The sequence below is a fragment of the Salminus brasiliensis genome, chromosome 18, assembly GCF_030463535.1.
Source record: "Salminus brasiliensis chromosome 18, fSalBra1.hap2, whole genome shotgun sequence".
NCBI lineage: Eukaryota > Metazoa > Chordata > Actinopteri > Characiformes > Bryconidae > Salminus > Salminus brasiliensis.
Genome location: NC_132895.1, coordinates 29,879,824 through 29,905,377, shown reverse-complemented (window position 1 = coordinate 29,905,377; position 25,554 = coordinate 29,879,824). Strand labels below are relative to the sequence as shown.

Genomic DNA, 25,554 nt, shown 5'->3' with positions numbered 1-25,554 from the left:
GGCCCTCTTGGGACGTTTTCTCGGTTTTCCAGGCCTCGGTTTCTTGGTAAAAGAAATCAAAGGGCACTAATCATCTAGCAACATTATCTAATCATCAAAAAATTAAATAAATCTTTTGTCCTTAGCTTAATGTCTTTCGCAGGTCAGGTCAAGTCAGGTCAAGTCAGGTAGAGTCAGGTACTGTCTTAGCTATTCACAGAAACCGAAATGTTGACCTGGGGCTAAAGTTGCCCCAGACTTGGTTACAGAGTTGAAAACATGGGTCTGATGCCAAGTAAGAGTGTTTTTCACTAGGCCACCCCGCTGAAAAACGAGCCTGGACAGCACAAGCTGGTTAAGCTGGTTGACCAGCTTAGCTCTTGACCAGCCTAGGACTACAAGCATGATCAACCTGACCCAGCTAGATGACCAATATAACCAGGCTTGGCCATGCTGGTTGTCCAGCAAGATTACACAGCATGACCATGCATCGCCAAGCTGGTCAACCAGCATGACCAAAATTGTCCGGATGACCAGCTTTTCAACCAGCTTTGACCATCTAAAAAAAAAACTCTTGGATTTTTCAGCAGGTCTTTTATCTTGCGAAACCTTGAAATTTAAGAACAGCCATTGATTGACTGGGCGTCCTACCTAAGCAGTTCAAAGCCCGAACCGACGCACAGGCACAAACACACTCAACGGCACGACTGCTGACCTTAAAACGTAACTCAATAAACACAAATAAGCGGCAGACAGGAATCCTTTGACATTTAAAGATAGTCTCTCTAAAAGGTTTAAGAGGAGCAGCGCTGGCGAATCGATGAAAGTGTTTGTGACGTCCAGCCGCCTCAGTTCTTATTAGCATTGATGGACAGACGCCGCTGTCTGGTGGAGTGTGATTTCGACACAGTGTTTATTTACCCAAGGTGCCGATGCTCTTTACTGGGACAGATCTAGTCCTAAGCAACGTAGCCAAGATGCCAGACAGCAAGTGTCATTCCTCAGCCGGGCTCGGAGGCCTGACATTTGATTAAACGCAATACAGCTGTGACATTTAGACAAATCGGGAAGGCCGCAGCTCAATGTAAATACCGCCACGGCCTTTGTCGATCTTTGTAAGACAGTTAGCCTCCAGGCTAAGGCTGGTTTAAAAGGGTCTCCCGTGTCTGAAGGCAAGGTCTGGGGTCTCTCTGCTGTGGGCATGTGGGTTTTAGTTTTTTCGTGCCAATTCGATTAGCCACGTCTGCTGGTCTGAACCGGACCTAGCCTTTGTAGCTGATCTTGAATGCAAATTCTGGCCTGAGGGCTGGTCTACGGCTGCAGTAGATTCAATGACTAAGTTGGACCGTTGATATTTTTGTGAAGCCAGAAAAACCTGAGCGTTGCATGGGTGCAGTGTAGCCCTTAACGCAGAAAGGCTTATTACACACTAGGGTGTATTACTCCCTAACTACAGGGACCTCTGTACAAACTGGTGGGATAATCTTCTGGTAAGTTTGTCCTGTAGAAATGGGATGGAAAGGTCTGTGCACCCTTCAGATACGCTGGTAACACCTAACCGACCCCAGCAACCATAGGCAACAATCTAGGAACCACCTGAGACACCATACCAAGCACTTGTTTCTTACATGGACGCTTGGACAGCCATTTAGAATGATTATTGCCGTGGCAGCTTACCCCAGATATAGAAGCAGAGTAATAAAAATCCTACATTTATACATTTCGGACCGTATTACCTCATACTCGATGCCCCCTTATTGGTAAATGGCTTTAAATGTGATTGAGCGTCTTTAGATTATGTTGACCGTCCAGAGCTGTTGTGTGCAGTAATGTGGACGCTGGCCGAATGGGGCTGCTTTGTCTCCAGCATTTGGTCACAGCAAATCAATTAAGCTCTTGGCCAGATTAGGTTAAGGGTAAATAAGGCCTAAGCTATTTGCTGTTTTCAGCAATCTTATTTGTTTCCCCACTGAGCTCTAAACATAGAAGCTTGGCCTTAAAGCCCCAATCGGTCAAATTAGATGAGCCTGAAATGAGACTGTTCACTAAGTTCAGGTACAACAGCAAGTCTGTGATCAGTAAATACACCAACGTATCCCAGTTCAGGGTCAGCACAATAAAAACGGACATAATGCTCACAGGCATTGGGTGTGGGTGTAGCCCCCTGATGACCAACTCTAAGGGCACTGGCACCCAGATACACGACCCTTCGTCGAGGGTAATAGCACTCAGAGATTTGAGTGCCTGAGGTAAAAGGGGCGAGTCCAAATTATACCCCAAAGACTCAACTTGCTAGACTTGAATCAGACTTGCACCCTAGAGAATCGAGACTTGACCCACACTTGAACCCAAGAGACTCAAGACTTGACTGGTCTTCACAACCACAAGGCTCAAGACTTGACTGATACTCATACCCAAAAAACTTTAGACTCCACTGGTACTCACACCAAAGATACTCAGACTTGACTGATATTGACACCAAAGAGAATTGAGACTCAACTGGTATTTGCAGCCCACAGACTCAGGCTTCGTCTTGTACTTGTACACAACGTCGCCACATGGGGGGGAGGGAAGTTCCCATGATTCTATAAATCTTGAAATCTAAGGCCTGTGACTCACCAGGGCCCTAAAAACTGTACTAAGTGAGTTGTACTAAGAGACTCGACTGGTACTCGAACTGAAGATGTGAGCAGGCAGCGTGTACCGTCAGCCACCAGAAGGGGGCCGGCCAGCAAAGTATGAAAGCTGGTGGAGTTGGAGCAAAGAACTCCAAGCCCCAGAATCCCCAGCGGTAATCAACGCTGACCAGACCCACCTGTGTGGCACGGTATAAATACACCCAGCCAAACACAATTCCCCGTCACACTTTTGTAGAGGGGCAAACGGTAACAGTGGGTTTAAGTTGTGAACAGTGAAAAGCTGAAGTTAAAAGAAAAGTGTTTGTTGAAAGCAGTGGCTAGATAAATTGAGTTGTTGTCTTTTGTTTGAGTAAACACCACTTTGGTTTTTCCTTTGTTTCTTTTCCTGTCCTTTTTCTATATCTATAACAGTGTTTATATTGCCACCTCTCACAACTGTGGTGGTGCAGTGGAAGTACACTGGGCTCCCATTACTAAGGTTGGGAGTTCAAGCCCAACAGTCACAATCTCACCAAGCAAAAAAGTTTAACTGCACTTGAGTCCAAACCCCACACCACACCGTAACAGAACAGACTCGAGACTTGACTCGTACTCACACCGAAGAGACTCAAAATTCGTTTGGTACTCTCATCGAAGAGACTCTAGACTCAATTGGTTCTCACGCTGAAGAGAATTGAGACTCAACTGGCATTCGCAGCCCAATGACTCAAGACTCGATTGGTACTCGCCCCGAAGAGACTCAAGAATCTATTGGTACTTGCACCGAAAAGACTCGAGACTCGATTGGTACTCGCCCCGAAGACACTCGAGAGTCGATTGGTCCTCACACCGAAGAAACTCGAGACTCGATTGGTCCTTGCCCCCAAGAGACTTGAGACTCGATTGGTCCTCGCCCCAAAGAGACTCAATTGGTCCTCGCCCCAAAGAGACTCGATTGGTCCTCGCACCGAAGAGACTCGATTGGTCCTCGCACCGAAGAAACTCGAGACTCGATTGGTCCTCGCCCCCAAGAGACTCGAGACTCGATTGGTCCTCGCCCCAAAGAGACTCGATTGGTCCTCGCCCCGAAGAGACTCGAGACTCGATTGGTCCTCGCCCCGAAGAGACTCGATTGGTCCTCGCCCCGAAGAGACTCGAGACTCGATTGGTCCTCGCCCCGAAGAGACTCGAGAATCAATTGGTACTTCCCCCAGGAGACTTGAGGCATAACTCCGACACTCCATTCGCCACTCGACTCAAATCGAGTAACTGAGACTCGTAATCGGACACCAGAGACTCACTGCTGGACCCCAAAGCATTTAATTGACTGGAATCAAGGTCAAATTCTACGATATCTTAAAGCATAAACACACACATTTACTGTCTAATACTCTGATCATTCTAATGTCTGATAATAGAATAATTCTGAGTTCTACTGAAACCATGGGACCGGATTCAACTCTGGTGTGCCATGCTCATCATAAACTTTCAACTCGAAAGAAATCATCAAGAGGGGGCGAGATCCGTACAGCTGAGTCACACTGATGGAGAAACTTCAGCTGCTTTGTTTACAACAAACCGAACGGTTCCACCACTCATTAGGGCGAATGTATCTCGCTCATTCAGACGGATGTGCAGAGTCATGTTGGAGATGTTTATCTGCAGGCCCATGACCGGCTGCTTTGTGCGTTGTGAAATGCTGAACTGAGCTGAACAACAGCGAGAGGCTCTGAGCTGGGGGGGTGTGTGGGAAAACACGCCCCCTTTTTCCGCTGCTATGAATAATTGCATCATTTACAAGTGAATAGGATTAACTGTGTTAATGTGCTCGCTGGGCTTGGGGCACATCGGTAAGAGAGCAATGCAGGCTTAGAGGCAGACCTGTGAGTTATCAATACTGGATATATTCATTACTTTATAAAATATATATCAATGAAGGTTCTATAAAGGGGTTCTCTGAGCAAAGCCTTCTATGGCATCCCTCAAGGAACCATTTGAGGCACCTTTACATTCGAGATTATAGATGCCACACTGTGTTCTGTTGGTGAGTGCTTCCGAATAATGTGCTGCTCTGTCACTGGTCCACTTGTGCCAGGAGTTAAATGGGTCAGTCGCAAAACATACACACCCCAGCAGCACCACCACCCGCCACCCCCCACCCCCGCTACCCACACACTAAGAAACAAACAAAACACAAGGTCTATTCTGTCCAGCTAGGAGGAGGGAAACCCATGAGCGGTCATTAAACCGGCTGCTGTGTCACATGCTTCCCATCCGTTTTAGCCGTAACGAGCGAGTGAGCAAGCAAGCGAAGGAGGGAGAGAGAGAGAGAGAGAGAGAGAGAGAGAGAGAGAGAGAGAGTGAGAGAGAAAGAAAGAGAGGAGCAACATTTCTACAAGAGCGCTCGATCCCTGGCCGAGGAGCCGGGCGATTTGTATCGCCTCTTTCGGTGTAACGGCACTGAGGTCACGTAACAGCTGTTACAGCACTGATCAGTAACAAACGCTTAATTAAGTGTAATTAATTACACTTTGCTAATTTACTGGGAGCTTCAGACTGCGATCAGGCTGTTAAAACAGTACGGATGCACTGATACAGGAACCGCAGGCCAAGATTATTCCTGCTTGTTGACCACGTCCAATTGTGGGGATGATCCACCAATATCCTCGAGCATCACTAATAGTCTAAGAAGTATTTGTCTAATTTTAGTTCCTAAAAGTTACTTAAAAACAAAAGTTCCTAAAGGTTAGAATAATCTTAAACTGATCTAGCTCTTGGATTGAGAATAAGGTTCTAGAAGAATCTTATGCTAATGTAGTCTCTAATGTTTCTTGCCTTAAACATACAGTTATAGAAGAACCTTACATTGATTTTGTTCCTAAAGGTATTTCAATTGAGCATACATTCCTAGAAGAACCTGGAACTGATAGTTCCTGAGGGTTCTTGGCTTGAAGACACAGTTCTAGAGGAAATTTATGCTGATCTAGTTCCTAAAGGTTCCTCGAACATACAGTTCTAGAAGAGCCTTACACTGATTTGTAAAGGTTCTTGACTTGAGCATTCCTTTCTAAAAGAACCTTACATTGATCTTGTTCATAAAGGTTCCTGGCTTGAATGTACAGTTCTAGGAGAACCTTAAACTGATAGTTTCTTATGGTTCTTGGCTTGAAGATACAGTTCTAAAAGAATCTTGGACTCATTACAGTTGCGATCGAAATCATTCAACCCCCATTGTAAATTAGCAAATAGCAAAGAAGTCCCAGAGCATCACTGAGCCTTCTTCTTCCTCCAGAAGTTTTGGGAATCTGTTCTCTGGACATTTTCGGGCCTATGGTTCTGTGGATATCTGGAGGAGGAAGAATAAGCATACATACGAACGGAACACTCAGTCTACAGTGAAGCACAGCGGTGGCTCAGTGATGCTTTGGGGCTGCTTTGCTGCTTTTCCTCTGGCTCGGGAAACCTGCAGCATGGAGGGCAAGATGGATCAAGTATCAGGAAACCCTAGGAAGAACACCATGCCCTCTCTGAGAAAGAGCTGAATCTTGGCCGTCATTGGACCTTCCAGCAGGACCATAATCTCAACCACACCTCACCAAGTCCACCAAGGCTTGGTTTCAGAAGAAGTCCCGGAAGATTCTGGAGTGGCCTGACTAATGCCACATAGAAAATATGTAGTGGGATTTAAAGAAGGAGGTTGCAGTAGCAGCAAACCCCAGAATATTAGCGAATGAGGAATGGGCTGAGATTCCTCAGGAACGCTGCTGCCAGAAGCTGGTGTCTGGCTATGTATCATGTTTGCAAGAGGTCAAAACAGCAGAAGGGGGCTCTACTAAATACTTCAATAATTCTGGGACTGCAGTTCCTAAGATTACTAAAAGTGGTGTTTTGTGTTGAGTTTGGAGAAAGCACAATTTGCCAATCACACTAATTTTCCGTAGGTGGTTGACTTTTTGATTGCAACTGTAAAATAAATAAATAAATACATTATTGTACAACATAGTTTTTATCCTTAATATAATATAAAATTCTGAATAGAATAATATAATAAAATTATTACTATAATTTATACTAACATAATTATTAGACATTTTATTTTATTTTTTTACTTTTTTATTCTAAAAAAACGCTAATTGTTTTTTTTTTTAATTCCAAATTTTTTTTTAGTATACATGTCAAGTATACATGACAGTTACAGGTAACGCAGTTACTCTACTCTATGCAGCTTTGCTTTACCAACCACGCATGAAGCCGTACCCGTCACACACTCAGCAAATGAACAGCATTGTCATGTAACGTTTCGCAATACAATGTTCTCATATCTCGCACGCGTCAACATCTCCTAGGTCTTCAGACAAAATCCGTCCAGCGCTCGCCGGGGGAAAGAAGTCGAGCTGTGGAGTCAGACGGTTATCAACTTGTAGAAAAAAAGGGTGTGATTGCATTCCTCTCCTCCGTCACGCCGCCGCTTTCATCCACACTGTTAGATCTCCAAAACCTGCTAGAAGAGCACGCCCATGTCCCACTAAACCTGGAGTCACAGGCTGATCCAGTGACCCCGGCGTCCGTGTCCATGTCCACCGTCTACTGTAGGAATCTGAAAGCAGGACTTACCCGTGAGTTTGGCTTCTGGTGGGCTTTCGGTGGGGGAAAGTAGCTTAGCTGTAGGAGTTCTCCAGCAGCTACAACACACACATACACACACACACACACGCCTGCCTGAACACCAGCCAGGACACACCCCTGTATGGGACAGGCCCACAGAGGTCAGCCTCAGACTAGTACTTGTGTGGTTCTCCACACACCCTCCCTCTTTCTCTCTCTCTTTCTCTTTTACTAGGTCTCTCTCTCGTAGGGCCGTGCTCTAGCTGATGTCTCCTAAGGAGCCCGAGGCAAGCTTGAGGCGGGGTCTAACTCTTTAACACACTCTCTCACACACACACAGTCACACACAGTGTTGTAGTATGGGGGAGGGGGGGGGGGAGTTAACACTAGATCCAGCATCAGTCCAATTCCCAGTATCTGTAATGGACTGATACCAACAGAGAGGAAATTTGGTTTAGTTTAGTTTCCTGTGATGCTCAAACTGCTCAGGATTGACCATTCATGACCATCAGTATCTATACCCATGTCTATGACCATACATACCATAAACATCCATACCCATGCCTATACCCCTCAAAACCAACGCATACTCATCAATTACCTACTTATCCATACCTATCTATACCAGTGCCTAAACCCCTCTGAACCCATGAATACCCATCCATCCCCAAATCCATGCACACCTATCTATCCATCTATGCCCTTGCATACTCACTACCTATCAATACCCATCCATAACAATGCATACCCATACCCATCTATGCAGTTCATATCAAACTATACCCATGTACATGTATAATTATCCATACCCATCTATACCCATGCTTAGACCCATCCATACCCATGCATACCCATTTATACCTATCCATACCCATGTATCCTCAAGCATATCTATGTCCATGTATGTAATTCACATCCATGCCTATACCCCTCTATACCAATGCATACCCATGCAGCACATACCCATTAAGACCCATATCTAGGCACACCCATCAATACTCATCTACCTATTCATATCCATCTATACCCATATATACCCTTACCCAATGTTGTTACTCCTTTATATCCATGCATACCCATACCCATCTATCATATCAAACTATACCCATGTACATGCATACCTATCTATACCTATGCATACTCATCTATACCCATGCCTATACCCCTCTATGCCCATGCATAGCTATCCATTCCCATATCCATGAATACCCATCCATGGCCACCCATGTACATCGATTCCATATATACCCATACACGGCTAACACATTCATACCCATATATACCCATACACGGCTAACACATTCATACCCATATATATCCATACCCAGCTAACACATTCATACCCATATATATCCATACCCAGCTAACACATCCATACCCATTTATATCCATACCCAGCTAACACATCCATACCCATTTATACCCATACCCAGCTAACACATCCATACCCATTTATACCCATACCCAGCCAACACATCCATACCCATATATACCCATACCCAGCTAACACATCCATACCCATTTATATCCATACTCAGCCAACACATCCATACCCATATATATCCATACCCAGCTAACACATCCATACCCATTTATACCAATACCCAGCTAACACATCCATACCCATTTATATCCATACCCAGCCAACACATCCATACCCATTTATATCCATACTCAGCCAACACATCCATACCCATATATATCCATACCCAGCCAACACATCCATACCCATATATACCCATACACGGCTAACACATTCATACCCATATATATCCATACCCAGCTAACACATTCATACCCATATATATCCATACCCAGCTAACACATCCATACCCATTTATATCCATACCCAGCTAACACATCCATACCCATTTATACCCATACCCAGCTAACACATCCATACCCATTTATACCCATACCCAGCCAACACATCCATACCCATATATATCCATACCCAGCTAACACATCCATACCCATTTATATCCATACCCAGCTAACACATCCATACCCATCTATACTCATACCCAGCTAACACATTCATACCCATATATATCCATACCCAGCCAACACATCCATACCCATTTATACCCATACCCAGCCAACACATCCATACCCATATATATACATACCCAGCTAACACATCCATACCCATTTATACCAATACCCAGCTAACACATCCATACCCATTTATACCCATACCCAGCTAACACATCCATACCCATATATATCCATACCCAGCCAACACATCCATACCCATACCCAGCTAACACATCCATACCCATTTATATCCATACCCAGCTAACACATCCATACCCATATATATCCATACCCAGCCAACACATCCATACCCATATATATACATACCCAGCTAACACATCCATACCCATATATATCCATACCCAGCCAACACATCCATACCCATTTATATCCATACCCAGCTAACACATCCATACCCATTTATATCCATACCCAGCCAACACATCCATATCCATATATATCCATACCCAGCTAACACATCCATACCCATATATATCCATACCCAGCTAACACATCCATACCCATTTATACCCATACCCAGCTAACACATCCATACCCATATATATACATACCCAGCTAACACATCCATACCCATTTATACCAATACCCAGCTAACACATCCATACCCATTTATACCCATACCCAGCCAACACATCCATACCCATATATATCCATACCCAGCTAACACATCCATACCCATTTATACCCATACCCAGCTAACACATCCATACCCATATATATCCATACCCAGCCAACACATCTATACCCATTTATATCCATACCCAGCTAACACATCCATACCCATATATATCCATACCCAGCCAACACATCTATACCCATTTATATCCATACCCAGCTAACACATCCATACCCATATATATCCATACCCAGCCAACACATCCATACCCATATATATCCATACCCAGCTAACACATCCATACCCATATATATCCATACCCAGCCAACACATCTATACCCATTTATATCCATACCCAGCTAACACATCCATACCCATATATATCCATACCCAGCTAACACATCCATACCCATATATATCCATACCCAGCCAACACATCTATACCCATATATATCCATACCCAGCTAACACATCCATACCCATTTATATCCATACCCAGCCAACACATCTATACCCATTTATATCCATACCCAGCCAACACATCCATACCCATTTATATCCATACCCAGCTAACACATCTATACCCATCTACACCAATCCTTACTCTTATCTATACTGACTTAGTCAATTAAAAATGCAAAATGTTAGCACAGAGTACACACACACACACAATCCAGCTTGGTGGCTGCCTCGAGACAGAGATACACAAACCGAGAGAGAGAGAGAGAGAGAGAGAGAGAGAGAGAGAGACAGATGTACCGTGACTGACCTGTATTACATTTTATCCACCTGTACACACGATGTAGATTTAAGGTGGGAATCAGGGCGTGTGTTTGTAGTCTTAATAAGAACGCTTCCCCAGTAATTGATCAAATCCCTGAGCCCAGTTTTCTGATACTCGTCTGCCTTTCGGTGCACACATAGGCCATGTAGCCTTTCTTTCTCTGAAATTAATCAATTAATTAACAACTAATGTCCTTGCTGTCTGCCTGCCCTGCTAAGAGTCTAAACAAGCTCCAGTTAGTCCAGAACAGTCCAGTATCCAGTCCAGTATTATCAAGCTCTCAGGTATTGGCTTCCTTTTAGAAGCAGGAATAATGAAAGCCACCATGGGGTGGGGGGGGTGGGGCATCCCACCCATCTGGGTGCAGATCACAGACGTAGAACTTCCTAGTTAACTTAGATGTTGGTGCTGACGTCCCTCCGCTCTCGCACGTTCACTCAGGCTTATTGGCGGTGGGTCCCGGAAGTCTCAGGGAACTCGGCCTCATGTCTGTGCTTCCGTCCGGCTCTCCCTTTTCATAGCCAGGCTGATACAGCAAGGCCTGCCGGAGGCACTGTCTGCACTCTGCTTTATTACTTTAGAAACGCGGATTAGCCACGTTGGTGACGATCCGTGTCCAGTGCTTGTTAAGCAGCTGCATCACTGCCTGGTTTGGGACCTGCACAGCCTCTGACCCTAAGTCCCTCCAACGCATTGTGAGGACAGCTGAGAAGATCATCGGAGTCTCTCTCCCCTCTGTCATGGACATTTACACCACCCGCTGCATCCGCAAAGCAACCAGCATTGTGGATGACTCCACCCACCCTTCACACAGACTGTTCTCCCTCCTGCCATCAGGAAGAAGGTACCGCAGCATCCGGTCCAACACGACCAGACTCTGCAACAGCTTCTTCCCCCAAGCCATCAGACTCCTCAACACAACTCAACTTCTGAACTGATGTCTTTCTGGTACATGTACACTCTCCCTCTCTCTCTCTTTCCAACCATTTACCCCAGATAACATGGGAAGCATTTTTTGCACAAGCATTTGCACTAATAACTTTACTACCTCACTGGACTTTATTTATCGCACATTGCACAACTTGCACACTACCGTCATTATTTATTATCCTCTGTCTGTACTGTGTTGTGTTGTCTGTCCGCACTTGTTTGTTTGTGTTGCACTTGTGTTTTGTATGCACTGTCTATGTTGCACCGTGGTCCTGGAGGAACGTTGTTTCGTTTCACTGTGTACTCTGTATGTAGTTGAAATGACAATAAAACCCACTTGACTTGACTTGACACTTGACTTGTTAGCAACATTATCCTAGCATCGCCAGTTATTAGCTAAAGAAGCACACGTCACATACCAAATATGCCTTAGCTGCTCGACTGAATCTGGGGTCAACGATCAATCAAGTTCCTTTAATTGGTGGTGGTGTAACGTCAGTTGATGGATTGGCCACTAGGGGGCCTGAAGAATGAGGCCACATTTTCATTACCTGTCACTTACATTAGCCTCACAGTTAACCGAAGCCAACATGATGGCTAAAAGCGACCTTCTCCTGATACCAATATGGTGGCAGTGCTGTCTACTGTTATTTTGCGTAAGCGAAATAAATACGTTAAAGCTTTTAAAGGCTTTTAAAACTCCAGATACATGCGTGGAGGGGAGCTGATGAGTCAGTTCTGAGGGAAGATGATTAAAATGCTAGAAAGTGGACGAGCGAGGGGAGAAAGAGAAGAGCGAAAGTGAGTGAGAGAGAAGGTCACTGCTAGGAAACGGCTCAGTGGAAGCTTCAGATGAAGTCTGTCAAGTTTGCTAGCACTGCTTTTAGCGTCAGGCTGAACTTTAGTCCATTTAGTACATAACAGTAGTAGTCAACCACGGCTAAACGTCTTTGGTTCCGGGTTTACGTGTCAAAAATGTGAAATACACTTTTTTCGCAAGATGCTAACTCGTTCTAGAGGCCCTATAGAATTGCTATTAGCATTTTAATGCTAAGCTAATGCTAGTGCGCATAAATATCTTATGACCATAAGTTAAAACTGCTACCGTTTTTCTTCCTTTCTTACAACTGACTGGAAGACCTGCTCACACGACTGCTCACATTCACAGCCTATCTAGAACATCCAGAAGGTCCAGATGGCGTCATTCTTCCAACTCCCAGCCCACCTACCCCTCAGAAATCAGAACGTGACTGACCAATTCCTAATTCTTTGTGTTGGTAGTTTATCTTGTGTTGGTAGTGTTGAACTTCTACCCAGATATCACTAGGAAATCAATTTTGTTTCCAGCATTTCAAAAATCTAACGTATCTAGAACCTCTAAAAGGACTAGAGTACAGTCAGAGATGACCTAGAAGTTTATTGTGTGGCTGAACCACTGGTTAACAGTCATACAGTGTTAGAGTCCATTAGATGTTTCTAATAAAGTGGCCAGCGAGTAGGAGCACAAGGTAGTAGGTGTTTCTAATAAAGTGGCCAGTGAGTGGGCGCACAAGGTTGTAGGTGTTTCCAATAAAGTGGCCAGTGAGTGGAAGCACAAATGAGGTGTTTCTAATAAATTGGCCAGTGAGTTGAAGCACAAGGTAGTAGGTGTTTCTAATAAAGTGGCCAGTGAGTGGAAGCTCAAGGTAGTAGGTGTTTCTAATAAAGTGGCCAGCGAGTGGAAGCTCAAGGTAGTAGGTGTTTCTAATAAAGTGGCCAGTGAGTGGAAGCACAAATGAGGTGTTTCTAATAAATTGGCCAGCGAGTGGGCGCACAAGGTAGTAGGTGTTTCTAATAAAGTGGCCAGTGAGTAGGAGCACAAGGTAGTAGGTGTTTCTAATAAAGTGGCCAGTGAGTGTAAGCTCAAGGTAGTAGGTGTTTCTAATAAAGTGGCCATTGAGTGGAAGCTCAAGGTAGTAGGTGTTTCTAATAAAGTGGCCATTGAGTGGAAGCTCAAGGTAGTAGGTGTTTCTAATAAAGTGGCCATTGAGTGGAAGCTCAAGGTAGTAGGTGTTTCTAATAAAGTGGCCATTGAGTGGAAGCTCAAGGTAGTAGGTGTTTCTAATAAAGTGGCCATTGAGTGGAAGCTCAAGGTAGTAGGTGTTTCTAATAAAGTGGCCATTGAGTGGAAGCTCAAGGTAGTAGGTGTTTCTAATAAAGTGGCCAGTGACTGAAAGCTAAGGGTAGTAAGACAGAGATTAACCCTAAACATGCTGGAGTGTGCCTAAAGCACAGCGCCGCTCACATGATTGATGCTGTGTGTCTTGTGGTGTGAAGGAGGGAGGGGCTTCGAAGGGTTACAACGGACAGGAGAGTCACGCAGCCTGCATTACGGATGGCTTTAAGATATTCCAGGAATGCTGTTTCCCAGCAAAAAAAAAAAAAAAGCCTGCGATTTGGGGGTCTGGAACAGCGCCGCTGTTAGAGAGAAGAACACGACGAAGTGTTCACAGCCTGATTATCTCATTTAGAGCCAAACAAGGCTCAGCCAGTCTCAATAACACCCACTGTTTCACTGTGCTGGGCTGAAGTCACGCAGGTTGTCGTCTGTTTATGAACGGTCAGGTTGTTGCCTGCATGGCTAAAATCCTTCTCCTACGAGGTGGAGGTGTTCGTGCACAGTGAAATGCCATGGCTCCAGAAAGTGCTGTTCTTGGCTTCTTAAGGAACATACAGCGATAATAAGCCCCTCCCCCAAACAAGCCCGGATTCGATCCTGGATGTGTGTATTCTGGACAAGCCTGCTGAGCCGCTCGGAGCCCCCAGGGCTGGACAATGAATCAAAAATGAATCAGCACCAACAATCCAAACCTCTGAAACACATACAGAACGCATGGTAATGCCAGGTGTAAACAGAATCCGGCGGAAATAGACCCAGATACTATCCGGATACACATGCCAGGTGTAAACAGGATCTGACCAAGGTAGACCCAGATACTATCCGGATACAAAACGTATGTTAATTTCAGTTGTGAACGGAATCCAGTGAAATTTGATCGAGATACTATCCGGATACATAACTCATGTATGTATACATGTGTAAACAGGATCCGGCCTAAGTAGATCCAGATACTATCCGGATTTAAAAAAAGCATGTTAATGGTGTAAACAGGCCATAAAGGCTCAACGTTAAGTAAACACTTCATTTTAATGTCAGGTGTAAACAGAATCCGGACAAAGTAGAGCCAGATACTATCTAGAGGCCATTGTTCATCAAAGGCTTGTTTATGCTGTCTGGAGGCAAAACGCATGTTAATGCCAGGTGTAACCAAATCCAATAAAAGTAGATCCAGATACTATCCGGATACAAAGCGTTTTTTAATTTCAGTTGTAAACAGAATCCAGTGAAATTAGATCCAGATACTATCCGTATAAAAATCACATGTTAATGCCAGGTGTAAACAGAATCCAGTGAAATTAGATCCAGATACTATCCGTATAAAAATCATATGTTAATGCCAGGTGTAAACAGAATCCGGCCAAAGTAGATCCAGATACTATCCGGATACAAAATGTGTGTTAATGTCGGGTGTAAACAGAATCCGACCAAAGTAGATCCAGATATTATCCAGATAAAAAAAGCATGTTAATGCCAGGTGTAAACAGGCCATAAAGGGTCAACATTTTGTAAACACTCCATTTTAATGTCAGGTGTAAACAGAATCCGGACAAAGTAGAGCCAGATACTATCCGGATACAAAATGTGTGTTAATGTCGGGTGTAAACAGAATCCGACCAAAGTAGATCCAGATATTATCCAGATAAAAAAAGCATGTTAATGCCAGGTGTAAACAGGCCATAAAGGGTCAACATTTTGTAAACACTCCATTTTAATGTCAGGTGTAAACAGAATCCGGACAAAGTAGAGCCAGATACTATCCGGAGGCCATTGTTTATCAAAGGCTTGTTTATGCTGTCTGGATGCAAAACGTATGTTAATGTCAGGTGTAAACAAAATCCATTCAAAGTAGATCCAGATACTATCCGGATAAAAAGCGTTTTTTCATTTCAGTTGTGAACAGAATCCAGTGAAATTAGATCCAGATACTATCCGGATAAAAATCACATGTTAATGCCAGGTGTAAACAGAATCCGGCCAAAGTAGATCCAGATACTTTTCGAAAAAAAAGCATGTTAATGCCAGGTGTAAACAGAATCTGGCAAAAATAGATCCAAATACTATCCGGATACAAAATGAGTGTTAATGTCAGGTGTAAACAGAATCCGGCCAAAGAAGATCCAGATACTATCCGGATACAAAGTGTGTGTTAATGTCGGGTGTAAACAGAATCCGACCAAAGTAGATCCAGATATTATCCGGATAAAAAAAGCATGTTAATGCCAGGTGTAAACAGGCCATAAAGGCTCAACGTTAAGTAAACACTTCATTTTAATGTCAGGTGTAAACAGAATCCGGACAAAGTAGAGCCAGATACTATCTAGAGGCCATTGTTCATCAAAGGCTTGTTTATGCTGTCTGGAGGCAAAACGCATGTTAATGCCAGGTGTAACCAAATCCAATAAAAGTAGATCCAGATACTATCCGGATACAAAGCGTTTTTTAATTTCAGTTGTAAACAGAATCTAGTGAAATTAGATCCAGATACTATCCGTATAAAAATCACATGTTAATGCCAGGTGTAAACAGAATCCAGTGAAATTAGATCCAGATACTATCCGTATAAAAATCATATGTTAATGCCAGGTGTAAACAGAATCCGGCCAAAGTAGATCCAGATACTATCCGGATACAAAATGTGTGTTAATGTCGGGTGTAAACAGAATCCGACCAAAGTAGATCCAGATATTATCCAGATAAAAAAAGCATGTTAATGCCAGGTGTAAACAGGCCATAAAGGGTCAACATTTTGTAAACACTCCATTTTAATGTCAGGTGTAAACAGAATCCGGACAAAGTAGAGCCAGATACTATCCGGAGGCCATTGTTTATCAAAGGCTTGTTTATGCTGTCTGGATGCAAAACGTATGTTAATGTCAGGTGTAAACAAAATCCATTCAAAGTAGATCCAGATACTATCCGGATAAAAAGCGTTTTTTCATTTCAGTTGTGAACAGAATCCAGTGAAATTAGATCCAGATACTATCCGGATAAAAATCACATGTTAATGCCAGGTGTAAACAGAATCCGGCCAAAGTAGATCCAGATACTTTTCGAAAAAAAAGCATGTTAATGCCAGGTGTAAACAGAATCTGGCAAAAATAGATCCAAATACTATCCGGATACAAAATGAGTGTTAATGTCAGGTGTAAACAGAATCCGGCCAAAGAAGATCCAGATACTATCCGGATACAAAGTGTGTGTTAATGTCGGGTGTAAACAGAATCCGACCAAAGTAGATCCAGATATTATCCGGATAAAAAAAGCATGTTAATGCCAGGTGTAAACAGGCCATAAAGGCTCAACGTTAAGTAAACACTTTATTTTAATGTCAGGTGTAAACAGAATCCGGACAAAGTAGAGCCAGATACTATCTGGAGGCCATTGTTCATCAAAGGCTTGTTTATGCTGTCTGGAGGCAAAACGCATGTTAATGCCAGGTGTAACCAAATCCAGTAAAAGTAGATCCAGATACTATCCGGATACAAGGCGTTTTTTAATTTCAGTTGTGAACAGAATCCAGTGAAAGTAGATCCAAATACTATCCGGATACAAAATGTGTGTTAATGTCAGGTGTAAACAGAATCCGGCCAAAGTAGATCCAGATACTATCCGGATACAAAATGTGTGTTAATGTCAGATGTAAACAGAATCCAGCCAAAGTAGATCCAGATACTATCCGGAAGCCATTGTTCATCGAAGGCTTGTTTACACTCAACGTTAAATACAGATACGGATGACGGAAAAGGCTCTGTCCGTACTCTGCGTTCATTTCGTCCGTATTTGCACGCATTCTCCAAAAACTTAAGGATACAGAGCAGAGAACGGAGCAGTACCGCTGGAAACCATGGGGGCAGCGTCGACCACAGCCATACGGACACGGGGGAGGAGGTTTTAACGCTCTGTCAGAAAAGTTATAGTGGCCGTTTTTACGATCGTTTACGGTACAACCTCCTCCACCACCGCCATGTTTGTTGCTGTCAGAAACGTGTGACTCTGAACTGCCCTCTAGTGGATGTACTGCTTAAACCCCCATGTCAATCCATGCCATGCAACAGCTCATACGATGGGAGCGAGAGAGTAGGGGAGGACGGAGGCTACTACAGGCTGTGTGTCCATCAACCCAACCTAAACTACATGGAAGACGCCATGGAATATTCCTGCGGATGAATCCTGAGCTCTGACAGTGGGAGACAGGCGAAGAGCCAATACGCCTCAAATTAAAAAAAAAAAAAAACACCCACGAGCTTCTGGCTGCGAGCAGAGAGCTCAGAGAGCGACACACGGAGCACACACACCATATTCCACACTCGCTAATTCATCACCGCCGCCTTAAAGGAGCCCGTCACTCACACACACTGACTCACACAAACGGCTCCAGCTGAAAACATGACTGGCGGGCAGATTTCCGGACATCCCGGATAAAACACTGAGCGTGAACTGCTGTGGGAACGACTCTATTAGCCCCTCAGCTAAACAACCCACAGTCAGCTCTAGACGTTGGCTAGTCTGACGGCTCTGAAAACACACCCTGTTTGAGTCGTCGTGAGCTTACAGGTTAGGCTAACCTTAGCTAGCAGGTTTAATTAGGCTAACTCAAGCTAACAGGCCTAATTAGGCTAACCCTAGCTAACAGCCATAATTAGGCTAACCCTAGCTAACAGGTTTAATTAGGCTAACTCTAGCTAACAGGCCTAATTAGGCTAACCCTAGCTAACAGGTTTAATTAGACTAACTCTAGCTAACAGGTTTAATTAGGCTAACCCTAGCTAACAGCCATAATTAGGCTAACCTTAGCTAGCAGGTTTAATTAGGCTAACCCTAGCTAACAGCCATAATTAGGCTAACCCTAGCTAACATGTTTAATTCAGGCTGTCCTGAGGTAACATATTTAATATGGCTAACTGTAACTAACAGCTTTAATTAGGCTAACTCTAGCTAACCGTTTGAATTAGGCTAACCCTAGCTAACATGTTTAATTAGGCTAACCCTAGCTAACATGTTTAATTAGGCTAACCCTAGCTAACAGTTTGAATTAGGCTAACCCTAGCTAACATGTTTAATTAGGCTAACCCTAGCTAACAGTTTGAATTAGGCTAACCCTAGCTAACATGTTTAATTAGGCTTACCCTAGCTAACATGTTTAATTAGGCTAACCCTAGCTAACAGGTTTAATTAGGCTAACCCTAGCTAACAGCCATAATTAGGCTAACCTTAGCTAGCAGGTTTAATTAGGCTAACCTTAGCTAACAGCCATAATTAGGCTAACCCTAGCTAACAGGTTTAATTAGGCTAACCCTAGCTAACAGCCATAATTAGGCTAACCCTAGCTAACATGTTTAATTCAGGCTGTCCTGAGGTAACATATTTAATATGGCTAACTGTAACTAACAGCTTTAATTAGGCTAACTCTAGCTAACCGTTTGAATTAGGCTAACCCTAGCTAACATGTTTAATTAGGCTAACCCTAGCTAACATGTTTAATTAGGCTAACCCTAGCTAACATGTTTAATTAGGCTAACCCTAGCTAACATGTTTAATTAGGCTAACCCTAGCTAACAGTTTGAATTAGGCTAATCCTAGCTGACATGTTTAATTAGGCTAATTTTAGCTAACATGTTTAATTAGGCTAACCCTAGCTAACATGTTTAATTAGGCTAACCCTAGCTAACAGTTTAAATTAGGCTAATCCTAGCTGACATGTTTAATTAGGCTAATCCTAGCTGACATGTTTAATTAGGCTAACTCTAGCTAACAGGCCTAATTAGGCTAACTCTAGCTAACATGTTTAATTAGGCTAACCCTAGCCAACAGGCCTAATAAGGCTAACCCTAGCTAACAGCTTTAATTAGGCTAACTCTAGCTAGCAGGTTTAACAGCATGCTAACAGGTGCTAGCACTGAATCATTTTAGTAAGTGATTCCTTTCTGAGGTAAAGGATTGAGAAGCACTGAATCGTTTTAGTAAGTGATTCCTTTCTGAGGTAAAGGATTCAGAAGCACTGAATTGTTTTAGTAAGTGATTCCTTTCTGAGGTAAAGGATTGAGGAGTACTGAATCGTTTTAGTAAGTGATTCCTTTCTAAAGCAAAGGATTCAGAAGCACTGAATCGTTTTAGTAAGTGATTCCTTTCTGAGGTAAAGGATTGAGAAGTACTGAATTGTTTTAGTAAGTGATTCCTTTCTGAGGTAAAGGATTCAGAAGCACTGAATTGTTTTAGTAAGTGATTCCTTTCTAAAGCAAAGGATTCAGAAGCACTGAATCGTTTTAGTAAGTGATTGCTTTCTGAGGTAAAGGATTGAGAAGTACTGAATCGTTTTAGTAAGTGATTCCTTTCTGAGGTAAAGGATTCAGAAGCACTGAATTGTTTTAGTAAGTGATTCCTTTCTGAGGTAAAGGATTGAGAAGCACTGAATCGTTTTAATAAGTGATTCCTTTCTGAGGTAAAGGATTCAGAAGCACTGAATCGTTTTAATAAGTGATTCCTTTCTGAGGTAAAAGATTCAGAAGCACTGAATCGTTTTAGTAAGTGATTCGTTTCTGAGCGAAGCTTTGAGAAGAGCTGTGGTCTCAGCGCTACAGGAGGGACAGTAGCTCCGTCCTCTGTCTCCGCTGTGTAAGACGGACCTCACCCCCCATCTAAACACCGTTCAATCTGATTATGCTAAATATATCAACATAACAACTCGCCTATCGCTATGGCAACAAATACTGCACAGAGCAAGCAACCATACGTTTCCCTTAGACACCGGCAACGGCTCTCACTTGAGAGATTACAGTGAGGGTGTGTTTTGTGTATACACACACACACACACACACACATACACACACACACAGCATGACCAGCATCAGCAAGGACCGTTATCTAGAACATGGACCGAAGTTCTCTCTCTCTCTCTCTCTCTTTCACATTCTAACTGTCTCTCGCTCTCTCTGGATCTTTCACTCCAGGCCTCTCTTACTCCATCTCTCCTGTTTTCTCGATAGCTTCATCTTCTCATCTTTCTTTTCTCTCGCGCTTAATCTGTCTCTTGCTATCTCGCTATCTCTCACTACCTCTCGCGCTTCTTCAGTCAAACTCAATTGGTCCCTCGCATCCTCACTATTGCTTTTATCTTCCTCTCTCTTATTTCTACCCTCTCTCTCTCTCACACACACTTCTTCCCTCTCGCGCCTTTTCTTTCTAACTCAGTCTTTCTCTTTTACATTCTCCTTATTGCCTTTGTCCCTCTCATTTGCTCTCTTCACCTTCTCCTCTTCGCTTTGATCTTGCTCTCTCTCTCTCGCGCATGTCTTGTGTTTTCTCGTGCTTCTCTCTCGCTTCTTGCTAACTCTTGCCCCTCTCTCTCGCGCCTCTTCTCTCTCTCACTTGCTTCTTTCTCTCACTTCTCTCGCGCGTTTCTTCTTTCTATCGTTCTTCCTCACATCGTCCCATTTGCTTTTATCTTCCTCTCTCTTATTTCTACTCTCTCTCTCACACTTCTTCTCCTGCTTCCCTCTCGCGCCTTTTCTTTCTAACTCAGTCTTTCTCTTTTACATTCTCCTTATTGCCTTTGTCTCTCTCATTTGTCCTCTTCACCTTCTCCTCTTCGCTTTGATCTTGCTCTCTCTCACTTGCTTCTTGTCTCGTGCTTCTTTCTCTCACTTCTCTCGCGCGTTTCTTCTTTCTATCGTTCTTCCTCGCGTCGTCCCTTTTGCTTTTATCTTTCTTTCTCTCTCACCCTGTCACACCCACTCGCTCAGACCTTCCTCACTCTCTCCCGTTCTTCTTTTGCTGTTTCATCTCTCTCTCTCATTTGCTTTCTCTAGTTTTTCGTTGTTTTTTTCTCTCTCACTTCTCGCTAACTCTCGCGCATTTCTCTGTTGCTATCGCTCTCCCTCATTCTCTGTTGCTTTTATCTTTTTTTCTCTCTCTTTCTCACACACTTCTTCTCCAGCATCCCTCTCGCTAACTCTCGCGTCTTCTTCTTTGGGACTCACTTTCTTCTCCCCTGCTCTTCTCTCTCTTTTACACTCACTTTCTCATTTGTTGCTGTTTTATCTCTCTCTTTCTCATTTGCTCTTTGATCTTGTTCTCCCTCGCTTCTTCTGTCTCGTATCTCTCGCTTCTCGTTAGATCTCGCTTCTTCTGTCTTTTCACTTTCACTTTCTCCCTTTTCTCTCCTATCTCTCTCTCTCTCTGATTCCTCTCTCGTTTCTTCTGTCTTACGTTTCTTCCTGGTGCTTTTCTCTCACTTCTCACTAACTGCTTCTTCTTGCTCTCGCGCTTCTTCTCTTACTTACTATCTTTCTCTCACACATTCATCCTGTCCCATCTTTCTCTCTCTTACTTCTTCTCATGTGTCTCCCTCACTTATGATTTACTCTCGCGCTTCTTCTCTCTCTCTCTCCCTCACATTCTCTCTTGCTTTTAGCTTTCACGCTCACTCAGATCGCCCTCACTCTCTCTCTTGTCTTTCTCTTTGCTTTGATCTTCCTCTCTTTCTCACCTTCTAACTCTGTCTGTCTGTCTGTCTCTTGCTCTCCCTCACTCTCTCCCCTTTGCTTTTGTTCTCTCGCTCTTTCTCAGTATCTCCGCCCCACTGTCACCTCTGCTTTTCTCTCATTCTTCTTTGTTCTCTCTCTCTCTCTCTCTCTCTCTCTCTTTCTCTCTCTCTCGCCCTCGCCCTCAGTCACCAGGCAACTAGCGTTCTCTCCACGCTAGAGATGCGGGTGTGGCTGTGTGTGTGTGTGTGTGCAGTAGATGAAGCCTGTGTGAAGAAACAGAAGTGTGTGATGCTCCTCGTGTGGAAGCACTTCCATCGAATATTGGGACTACTATGCATAATAACCATTATAACCACTGTGGCAGTCCTACACAGGTTCTTGAGATCTGGACTGGCCTTTAGAGAACATTGAGATTGTGCTGCTCGGCACCTCTCGTGATGTTCAGCCTTGCATTTGGATCATTGTCCTGCTAAAAAGTGGCGTTTCTCTAGGGAAAGCTAGTCTTCTAGCATCAGTCCCCACACTGAGGAACAGCATCTCCACAACTAGAGGCAGCCACCACCATACGTCACTCTGCCCACACTGAGGAACTGCATCTCCACAACTTGATGCTGCCACCAGAACAAACTTTGTGCTTTCTGAGGGACAGCCATCCATGATGCTGCCACCACCATACCTCACTCTGCCCAAGGTGAGGAAAAGCATCTCCACAACCTGATGCTGCCACCACCATACTGTACTCGGTCCACACTAAGGAAAAGCAACTCCACAACATGATGCTACTCTATGTGCTTATCTAGCGTATTGGCCAGTGTAGAAGTAAACGTATAGTACCCAACATGGAAATAAGGTGAGCGAAGCTAAGGCGTGCGAATGTGAACTGAGGTGGGTCCACCCATCTCACCTGAAGATCTTCAAAGAACCCAAGCCCTGACTCTGTCATTAAACAGCCCAAGCATGGAGAGGAAGCACAAATGGGTAGGCAGAAGTCCAACAATGGGATGCGACAGTTCCCAGTTGCTTTGAGGAGGGATCCAGAGGCTCCTCTCGCACCAGCTCTCAATTCAAATGTAGAAGCCCCCTTCTTCGTCTTCTTCCCTCTGATTACGACTTGCTTACTAATGTTTTCCTGCCATCAAATACCAGCTGTGTCTACCACCAGCCCCTAAGGGCCCCCTGACAGCTTCTCGGAGTCGAGGGACGTTATCCATCAGCCTGACCGAATGCAGAACTGACCACACTGCGTACACGAATATGCATCAGCGCATCAATAGTTTATGACCCAGTATGTGGCCACTGCCGCAATGCTTCACGCCGCAAACGCTCAGGTCAGATTCTCCAAAAAGACAAGAACCCAGAAGAACACACGAACGTCTAGAACGTGCCGCAGTGAGCCATTTCCAATTCTGTCATATCTACGCTGTAACGAGGTCTCTAGATTAACAGGTTAATTAATGATGACGTGCTGAATAATTCAGTTTCCGACAGGGTTTATCTTGTCGCACACATGTTCTTGAGGAAATGGCTTCTCTGCAAGACGAAGCGAACACTTCCTGCATAGAGAGGAAAAGTGTCACATCTCCCAGACGTCAGGAACCTCTTTCATAAACCTCTCCGGTCCAGAACCCGGCCCTACAAACCTTGGTGTATTGTCACAGGGTTAAGCGATATCCCATGATGTCGTTAAGGTATGGCGGCAGATTTGCTAAGACTTTTGCTTTGAGACTCGGTTCTGTGTCCAGCTCTGCCTTATGATGTCTTGAGACATCTTGTCTTATGTCAAGATGTTTATCTGTAACAGTAACGTCAAGGTCTTGGTAGTTCTTAAAGCCCTTGTCTTTTTAATTAACAGTTACCCTGTAAAATAACGGTGTCAGTATTAAACTCAAGACCAGACTCAGACTCAAGATTCGACTTGGACTTGCATCCCAGAGTCTCGAAACTTAAAAAGTTTGGAGACTTGATACTTGACTCCGATTTGCACCCCAAAGACTCAACACTCAGAAACTAAAGACTACACTTGGACTTGCAACCCAGAGACTCAACTAAGACTTGCCCCCATAGACTTGATACTTAGGTCAGACTCACTTTCAAAGGCTCAGTTCTTGAGTCAGACTCACATCCAGAGACACTAGACTTGGACTCGCATCCCAATGACTCAAGGCTTAATTCGGACAACTCAATTCCAAGACTTGAGATTTGCTCCCCCGACATGATGCTTAAGTCAGACTCAAAGCCAAAGACTCGATTGTCGAGTCAGACTCTGACCCAAACATTAAAGACTAGACTGTGACTCACAAGTCTCCCAGAGACTCCAGACTTGACCCAAGACTAACAGTCAAAGACTCGCTTTTTCAGTCAGACTAGCACCCAGAGACTTGATTCTTAAGTCAGACTCTCTCTCTCAAAGATTAAAGATTAGACTGGGACTCTTATACCAGAGACTTGAGATACTTGAGTCAGTCTTGCAATCAGAGGCTTGATTATTGAGTCAGACTTGCACCCAGAAACTCAAGAATAGACTCTGACACCCAGAAAATTAAAGACTACACTTGGACTTGCAACCCAGAGACTCGAGACTCAACTAAGACTTGCCACCATAGACTTGATACTTAGGTCAGACTCACTCTTAAAGGCTCAGTTCTTGAGTCAGACTCACATCCAGAGACACTAGACTTGGACTCGCATCCCAATGACTCAAGGCTTAATTCGGACAACTCAATTCCGAGACTTGATATTTGACTCAGATTTCCTCCCCCGACATGATGCTTAAGTCAGACTCAAAGCCAAAGACTCGATTGTCGAGTCAGATTCTGACCCAAACATTAAAGACTCGACTCGACTCAGACTTGATTCTTGACTCAGACTCGCACCCTGACTTAATACATGAGTCAGATTCACACCCAAATACTCAATACTTGAGTCAGACTCGCACGTAAAGCCTAAAGACTAGACTTGGACTCAAGACTCAACTCAAGAGTTAAGACTTGATACTTGAGTCAGACTCACGCCCAGAAACTTGCATACATGGGTCAGACTTTCAACCCAAAACTCTATCCTTGACTCAGACCCCAAAAAATAAAGACTCTACTCAGACTCTCACCCCAGAAAATCAATACTTGACTCAGATTCACACACAAGATCCTTGAGAATAAACTCAGACTCACTAACAGACACTTAATACTTGACTTAGACTGACACCCAGAGACTCAAAACATGAGTCAACCCGAAACTCGATTCTTGATTGACACCCAGAAAATAAAGACTTGACTCAGACTCAGACACCTCAGAGACTCAAAACTCAACTCAGACTTGCACCC

General features: G+C 43.9%; 1 protein-coding gene across 2 annotated transcripts in view; it reads right to left on the bottom strand.

Annotated features, from left to right (window-relative positions):
- The window catches only part of rab27b (RAB27B, member RAS oncogene family), a 64,777-nt gene that overhangs the window by 29,717 nt on the left and 9,506 nt on the right, over positions 1-25,554 (bottom strand). Inside the window, exon 1 of one of the 2 annotated variants that reach the window (XM_072661553.1) lies at positions 7,212-7,336. The exons of the other annotated variant lie outside the window; for it this stretch is intronic. The gene's annotated coding sequence lies outside the window, so the exon portion shown is untranslated. Of the gene's footprint in view, positions 1-7,211; positions 7,337-25,554 lie in introns of those variants that run through there. 2 annotated transcript variants of the gene reach the window in all.